The sequence below is a fragment of the Mesoplodon mirus genome (assembly GCF_964341445.2).
Source record: "Mesoplodon mirus genome assembly, chromosome: 6".
NCBI classification, from domain to species: domain Eukaryota; kingdom Metazoa; phylum Chordata; class Mammalia; order Artiodactyla; family Ziphiidae; genus Mesoplodon; species Mesoplodon mirus.
In genome coordinates, this window is record NC_138982.1 from 123,985,192 (window position 1) to 123,994,302 (window position 9,111).

A 9,111-nucleotide genomic window follows, 5' to 3' on the forward strand; every position below is an offset into this window, starting at 1 on the left:
CATAAATATAATGTTACCTTGCTTCTCTACTTTAAATAATCTTACTTAAAGAAAGAGAGTAATTATAAAGATGTATGTTAAACATATTTGCATAAACAATTTTAAAGTAGTTAAAACTTGCATATGAAGTAAGTATCCAAACAGGAGGATTTTGCTTAAAAAGTTTACATTTCTCAAAATTGGCAGTGATTATTTTTTGCTTCTGGCTGGCAATTAAACACACTCATATTCTTTACTTTAGAGATTTTAGGTAAATGACAAAATTCGTGCTCTGAAAATGTCTGATCTGTAATCTTTGTTTTTTTGTTTTTAATTTGAACAACAGTTTGACAAATTCTTGACAATATCTAGAGAAGCATGGATTTCTGGAACGGAGGAAGTAAGCTTCAGGTAGCATTGAGTATTCAAATTGTAGGATTGCTTGCTGAATGTCTTACTTTCCACCTTCCTCCTGTCTCCCCTAGAGAGCCAAAAAATTCAACTGCAAACTTCTATTTCTGTGTTGTTTTCTATTCAGAAAGTATGTTGCCATTTAGTCATTTCAGATAGGGATCATGGACCGAGCCTGTTTTGCTGCCTAGTCTCTGCATTAACTTAACCCCTTCTTAGACAACAGATAGATGATAGATAGATAGATAGATAGATAGATAGATAGATAGATAGATAGATAGCACAAGCAGCTGGAGATGGCTGCAGAAATGGAGGGTCCAGGCCCTTGAGGCGATAAAGGAGGCAAGATGGCTTTTACCCAACAACAGATTTCTAAGACAGGGAAGCTGAGGACATGTCAGGAGTGTTTGAAATAGTTTGGACCAGCCAGAGGATAGAGGCTCTGAGGATGAGCTGGAGGAGAGCGGTCAGTTAAATGAAAGCATGGACCCTGGGGGAGTTGGACCTTATGCCCTTGGTATGGAGCATTTTGAGAAACTTGAAATCTCAGAAACTACTGTGAACAGAGGGCCAGAAAAAGTCAGGCTAGAATGTTTCAAGCTACTTTGGGTACTTGGTAAAGGGGTCTGTGGAGAGATTTTACAAGTAAGAAAAGTAACAGGAGCAAAAACTCAGAAAATATTTGCCATGAAGGTGCTTAAAAAGACAATGATAGTAAAAAGTGCTAAAGACACTGCTCATATAAAAAACAAGATGGAATATTCTGGAGAAAGTAAAGCATCTTTTCATTGTGGATTTAATTTATGCTTTTCAGACCGATGGAAAATTCTACTTCATCCTTGAGTATCTCAGCAGAGGAGAATTACTTATGCAGTTAGAAAGAGAGGAAATATTTATGGAAGACACAACCTGCTTTTACTGGCAGAAATCTCCATGGCTTTGGGACATTTACATCAAAAGGGGATTATCTACATACACCTGATGTCAGAGAAAGTCATGCTTAATCACCAAGTTCATGGAAACTAACAGATTTTGGACTATTCAAAGAATCTATTCATGATGCAACAGTCACACACACACATTTTGTGAAACAATAGAGTACATGGCCCCTGAAATCTTGATGAAAAGTGACCACAGTAGTGCTGGGGATTAGTGTAGCTGGGGAGCATTGATATAGGACATGTTTACTGGAGCACCCTCTTCATTGGGGAGAAGAGAAATAAAACAGTTGATGAAATCCTCAAGTGTAAACTCAATTTGCCTCCCTACCTCACACAAGAAGCCAGAGATCTGCTTAAAAAGCTGCTGAAAAGAAATGCTGCTTCTCATCTTGGAGCTGGTCCTGGGGACACTGAAGAAGTTCCAGCTCATCCATCCTTCAGATATATTAACTTGGAAGAACTGCTAAATGGGAAGGGAGAGTCCCCACTTTAAACCTCTTTTGCAACCTAAAGAGGATGTGAGTCTCTTTGAGTTGAAGTTTACACATCAGACATCTATCTACCTGTTGACAGCTCAGATGACTCAGCTCTCAGCAAAATTGCCAACCAGGTATTTTTGGGTTCTGCATATGTGGCTCCATCTGTACTTGAAGATGTGAAAGAAAAGTTTTCCTTTGAGCCAAATCTCTGGGCAAATTAAAGATGTATTGGCAGCCCATGAACACCTGTCAGCCAGGTCAAATTTTCTCCTGGACATTTCCGGGGAAGAGTTGCTTCAGCCACCAAGGCAAATCCTCAGACACCTGTGCAATATATGGTGGAAACAAGTGGCAGGAATAGACCAGATGTACGCGACCATGACTGGGGAAACTTCAGCGCCACTTCCATTCTGACCTCCAAAGTCCTTGCCATACAAAATCAAGCTCTTCCCATGATCGCCAAACAACAAGAGCACCTGATATGAATCTGTGACAAAGCAATGCTTTTTAAGAATTTAAGGCAGAAAGGTAGGGAGGGAATGGGTGAGCATCCTTCAAGGTAAAAAAAAAGAAGACTCTACATAACAGTCTTGAAGAGTCAGTGTCATTCCATAAAACACTTCGGACAGGGGAAAAATAAACATGGATTTTCAAAAATCAATCAGTGGTGCAAGGAACTTAAGCGAAGTCGAATTTTGAAACTCTTAGGCACTAGGCACATCAATTAATTGATTCCTAGTGGCATCTTCTCAAACTTTTCAAGGATTTTCATGTTGTTGGCTTGAAGTTGATGGTATTAAGGGTAAGGTATTGCTTCTGAATCACTGTTGAGTTCTGATTGTATTGAAAAATAGTTATCCTTTCATTAGGCAAAGTATGAAGTTGTCTGTAATACTTGCAGCTAAGGATAAATTAGCATGAAACTTGGTCAAACTTTATCCAGCAATATGGAATCAAAGACGAAGGAAACTTATCAGTTGAGGTTTTATGTGCAAACAACCTAAAAGTTGCAAGTTATGGTTTATTCAGGTAACTTACTGAGCCCAGGAGACAGCCTCTCAGTTTCTAGGTGGTGATGAAGACCCCTCATTTCTTCCTGCATGAATATTTTAAATAAAAAATAAAAATCATATAAAAAGAGAAAGTAAAAAAAAAATGTATGGGCTTGTTTTTTAAAATGATGTTTTTAAGAGTATTTAATGCTATGAGAAACACTCGTGGTATTTAAGCTTTAAAAACAATGTAAAACCTGTGTATTTAATTTCCCATTTAATACAACTTAATATATATATATATATGCATATATAAACATTGTGTATTTGGAAATTTTCTTACACTAAAATCTAATTTGTAGAAACAAATTTGTTAACTCATTTGGTTTTGTTAAGGAGCTGACTTGCCAGGTAACAGAAACATAGAAATATAGGAACGAATAAATGAATGAATGGATAAATAAATAAATAAAAGAATGAATAACTAAATAAATCAAGAGATTTTAAGCATACCTCTTTTAAAACTAGTATAGGGTAATAATTAAAAGCATAGGTAATTCTTATTATTTTTAAGTAAAAACAATTAGCCACTTGGATTTCTGTCATTCTTTTCAGCACATCTATGTGATGGGTTTTGGGGTACGTACGAGAGCCTGTATCACCTTAAATACTGGCAGTGAATTCTGACTCTTCATTTTCTAAGCAGTAGTGTGCTGGTAAATGTTTAAAAATAAACTCCGTGAAAAATAAATGAATGAATGAATGAATGCATGCCCTGATTTTTGGCACTTGTCAATTTCCATGGTATAAATACTCCAATGACTGCTTTTCAAACTACCAATGTATCGGAAAGAGCTGTGAACAATTGGTCCTAAGAAGTGGTAGGAGCCTGTTTCATACTCCATTTTTTCTGAGGCATGGTTCTGTGGACATGCTTCCTAGAGCTTCTATTCCTTGCATGCTGGTGTAACATAGTCTGTTCTCTCTATTCTTGCTCAGGACCCAAATATTATGTCTCACCTGTGTCTGGTTGAAGCTCTAGAACAGGAGTTGGCAAACTTTTTCTTAAAGGGACAGACAATAAATATTTTTAGACTTGTGGGCATTTGGTCTCTATTGCAACAAACTCAACGCATCTACTGAAGCTCAAAACAACCTTAGACAATATGTAAAATGACAGACATGTCTTTGTTGCAATAAACCTTTCTCTTATAAAAACAGGGAGCAGGGCTCTAGACCTTACTTTGTTGTTCCTGCCCGTGAACTCCTGACTCTCTGCTGCACCCTGCATCCAGCTCTGTGCCTCAGGCTATGACACTGAGCCTCCCTGCAGGACTGTGGTGAATATTATCACATCCATGTACACAGTTGTATCGTATAGCCACAGTCCCTGTGCTTTCATCCCCAGATCAACTTACTAACACCAAACCAAGAGATGGAAGGACAGAAATAACAATTTTGGTCACTTACTTTCCTTTCATTTTCTTCAATTTTTTCTTTTCTAAATTCACACTAAAAGGGAAAGGCATTATTTTTGCCATGTCGCATAATCCGTTACTGAAGAACAAACATCACTTAGCCAAATGGGCTGGTGTAGGCTTCACTCCACGTTAGAATTCTCTGCTCTGAATCCTTCAGACTGGCTCTTTAGGAATGTGAAATATCTCTTTTTTCATCTAAGCCTGGATTTCAAACCTACTGCCTTGCTAAAGCAGTCAACTACCCTACATGTTGTGGATAATATCCTCGTGATTCAGTATATGATGTAAAAGGGAAATTAAGGTGCATTTCAATCATTTCTATGATATGAATGCATTAATAGTGGACAAAAATCAAGATAACAACAATAATTTGTGAGTATTAAGTAACTTGTTAAAATTACACAGAATTATTTTAAATCATAATAATAAAAATCTTAAAATATTTCAAAATGAGGACACTGTGGAGAGCTTATAGAAATATTCTATAAATTGCAAAATATTATTTTCATAAGGATTAAGTGGAAATTTAGACAATAGACTAATTGGCAAATGAGAAAGGGAAGAGTCTGGTACAGCAAATGTAATAGACTCCCATGACAAAGTTTGCCTAAGCATTTCAGCTGCAGACAAGGGGGAATAGCTGTGTAATAGGAATGTCATGCCAGATGTTCCAATTTCCCTGAACCTAAACTAATCACTGCTCTTGCTTTGGTCTATGAGAAAAAAAAAATCATTTGAAAGCATTAGGATTTGTGTTACATAAAATACCAGTTCTTTCTAATTCTTATTCTTAGTCCTATCACCAAAAGTCAGAAGAGATTAGAAATATGCCATTTGAATTTTTACAGTTAAATGTTATTTTATACAATTAGACCAATGCATTTCTCCATTTTATGGACTTGATATCCACATTTGAAATGGACTCCAAGGGGTATTGAAGAGGATAAAGATGTGGAAGAAAATCTCCCAAATAGACTTCTGCAGCTTAATTTTATATTGAAGGACTTCCATAATCTAGTTTTATTTGTCTGTGTTTTAGTTGCAAAGTGACATTATATTTTGTCTGTGTGGAACACATTTTTTTTTTTTTTCGGTATGTGGGCCTCGCGCTGTTGTGGCCTCTCCCGTTGCAGAGCACAGGCTCCGGACGCGCAGGCTCAGCAGCCATGGCTCACGGTCCCAGCCCCTCCACGGCATGTGGGATCTTCCCAGACCGGGGCACGAACCCGTGTCCCCTGCATCGGCAGGCGGGCTCTCAACCACTGCACCACCAGGGAAGCCCCTGGAACACATTTTAAAACAATATTCTTCTTTAATACTGTAAGAGATACATAGTATTGCATGCCTCATTGATATATGAACGTGATTAAGAAAATGAAATTGCCCATGCCTAAATAATTCTTTAAAAGTGTGCCATTGGAAAAATCAGAGCATGACAAGTTGTAATTATTAACTTTTATAAAATATCACTATATTTAGAAAAATAAGCATATTGTGGTGCAATAGCCATTAGTTTCACAGACAAGAAAGTAAAGCTAATGCTAATAAAATATATGCTTACAGATTTTTTAACTAGATATTTTCTTAATTACCTTTATTAAGGACAAGTTTGGATTAGTACAACTAACCTTTTTACTTCAAATGATTTTTTTTTGATTCATGCTTTTTTAAGGCTAAAGTGGCTTCCTTTGAAATATCAAAATCAATAAATAATGTCACCACTTATTAACGACAAATTAAATGAAAGAGGAGATAGATAAATGCAACATTAAAAATTCAAAGATGTCACACAGCTCATCTATGCACATTTTCTCGACTTATAGTTAAGAAAACTCAGACATTTTTTCTGCTCTCAACTGACAAAAACTAACAAAAATAGATAGAGTTCCTGAGTTTAGAATACACAAATGAGGGACCTGAGGCATAAAAGAAAGAAAACATGAATGTCATGGGTAATATAAAGCCAGGAATACTTATCAACTCACATTGGACAAACAGAAGTTAGAATGGTGGTTGCCAAGGCTGAGGGGAGGTGGAAACAGGGAGATGATAGTTAAAGAATATAAACTTTTAGTTGTGAGGTGAATAAGATACAGCATGGTGACTATAGATTTTTTTTTTTTAACTATAGTTAATAATACTGTATTCTATACTCAAAAGTTGCTGTGATAGTAGACCTTTAATGTTCCATTGTAACAGCAACAACAACGAAATGGTAATTATGTGTGGTGAAGAACCTGTTAATTAACCTCATTGTAGTAAACATTTTGCAGTATATAAGTGTATCAAATCATCACCTTGTATGCCTTACTTACACAATGTTATATGTCAGTTATATCTTAATAGAGCTGACAGGGTGGTGAGAACAAGTTAACAGGATAGAGTTTTCAAGTTTATCTCATTAAGTTCTTGGTGGCAAAATCAAAAGAGTAAATATGTTTTATAATTAGATTCTTAATTGTTTAAGCTAAAAAGAAACCACTTTTATAGGGGAAATAAAATTCATTTATTTTCATGCTTGTTTGTTTTTCTGATACTAATATCTGAATGTAATGCCTCTAAGGAGTTTCTTATGATGTAGAGACATAGGTCCTCAAAATACCCTAGTGACATCTAATTACCTCTTTTTATTATTTTCCTCAATGAAAGACAGATTTCCAAGGGACCAAATCACTTATCAGCACTCAGTTGTCTGATTAGATTTGAGGAAAATTAAGACTACCTGCAGAAGTGATTATTTGATAAAAACCACACAGCTATTTCAGGACTAACCCAGATCTCTGGAGTTATAAGTAATAATATCTCCAGTATTAAATTTTATATATAATTGGTAATTTCCTGGACAACTGAGTGTATTCAATCTGGTTTCTCTCTCATTTTTCTTTATACGTTTATTTTTCAACAGAGTCTCTGATAGATTTTTCACTTTGGAATGTTTATTCTTTGTTATTCTCCAAAAACTGATTATAGATTTCCCAAGCTACAGGTGAGGAAATAAGATGCTATCTGAAAAATAATTTGACTGACTATCCAATTCCGTCAAATAACTGCATATAGACAGAGCTTGAAAATAATCAATTTGCAGAGAATAAGTATACAAGTTCTTTGCAAGTTCACACATGGCTCAAACACACCTTGGTTGTTATTTTACAACCTCACTTAATCATGCTTTTGGGTAGAGATTATTTCTTTTGTAATCTTTTGTTATTTACAGTATTTCAAATAATGTGTAACACATACTACACATTTAATGGATTTTTATTTATTATTATTATTATTTTTTTTTGCAGAACTTCTCTGACCAGGGATTGAACCCATGCCCCCTACTTTGGGAGTGCGGAGTCTTAACAACTGGACCACGAGGGAAGTCCAGTTAATGGATTTTATATGAACAAATAAGTGATAAATCAGTCTTAATTGCTCTGTTTTACCCTGTCTATAATTTGATTCATCAATTAGTTAATTATTAATAAGCCATTCATATAAGATTTCAGCAATGAGAATAATAAGTTTTCTCAATAGGTATGTTTTCATCGGTGAAGATGATTTCAGGTATAAGTTACCAAGAAGAAGAAGAACAACAACAAAAAATTGGATAAAAAAGTAAAAATATTTATTATTTCAAGTAGCTAGAATGGTCCAGGGAAGGGTAGCTTTTCTATTGGTTAATTTACTGGATCAATGATATCATTAAAGACCTGAGTCCATTTCCTCTTTCTGCTCTGTTATTCTTCATGTATTTCTGGAATACCTCATGGATACAAGAGGGCTGCACACCTGTAGGCAGTGCATTCTAATACTTAGAATGCCATGGCATGTACAATACTGGCTGAATCAAAGAATAGTAAGATGACAACCTTTTTGCTGGGAAAATGATTAAGAGTCAGTTGCATACTTACATTGTATTGAGTTAGGAAGTTATTTTAATTTTCATGGAATAAGTGTGAGAACAATTGATTATGTTTATTGTAACAGAACAACATGCGTTTTGAAATGGATCCATGGTTCTAATGCTAATTCTCTATAAACATTTGGTTTGGGGTTGCCTAAAATTTATATGTGAGTGTTTCCAAAAAATTTAGAAAAAAATGCTCAATTTCTTACCGAGTTGCAGGTTTATAGGTTATGGAGACCAATTCCTAGCTTTCCTTAATTAAGCACATTAATGTTATTTTCCTATCAACTTTTCACAATAATGTATGGTCTTAAAGGAAAAGCTTTAATAAATGAGAAAGAAAGAGAGAAAGAAAGAAAGAAAGAAAGAAAGAAAGAAAGAAAGAAAGAAAGAAAGAAAGAAAGAAAGAAAGAAAGAAGGAAAGAAAGAGAAAAGAAGGAGGGGAGAAAGGGAGAAAGAAACAAAGAAAGAGGGAGGGAGGAAGTGAGACAGAAAGGAAGAGGGCAGGGCACAACCATTAAAAGAATAGCACACCCATTAAGAAAAACAGGATACCACAAAAACTGGTTAGAACCTACTAGGCCCAAGATGGCAGAAGATTTGACATCCAGGAGAACTTAAGCCTCATTATATGCTCATTGTAATACATTAGCATGCTAAATGACACACCCACAATTGCCATGGAAGTTCGGAGGCCATCCATAAAAGGCCAAAGTATAGATGGTGCCCCAACTCCTGGAAATTCCTACCCCTTCTCCAAGATAGAATATTCCTCCCCCTTGTCAGCCTATGAAATTAGCCAGCCCATAAAAACTAACCATCCCCACACCTCCGGTCCTACTCCTGCCTTTTGAGACTGTCTGCATTCTGTGTATGGAATGTGTACCTCCCAGGGCTACTCTCATTTTCCTGGAGGAACCCATGTCCTGTGGC

At 35.9% G+C, this 9,111-nt stretch overlaps 1 pseudogene across 1 annotated transcript; it reads left to right on the forward strand.

Annotated features, from left to right (window-relative positions):
- The first annotated feature begins 784 nt into the window (after positions 1–784).
- Positions 785–2,295, forward strand: LOC309806015 (ribosomal protein S6 kinase beta-1-like; annotated as a pseudogene). Its single transcript has one exon. The product of its transcript is annotated as a ribosomal protein S6 kinase beta-1-like (transcript).
- The last annotated feature ends 6,816 nt before the right edge of the window (positions 2,296–9,111 follow it).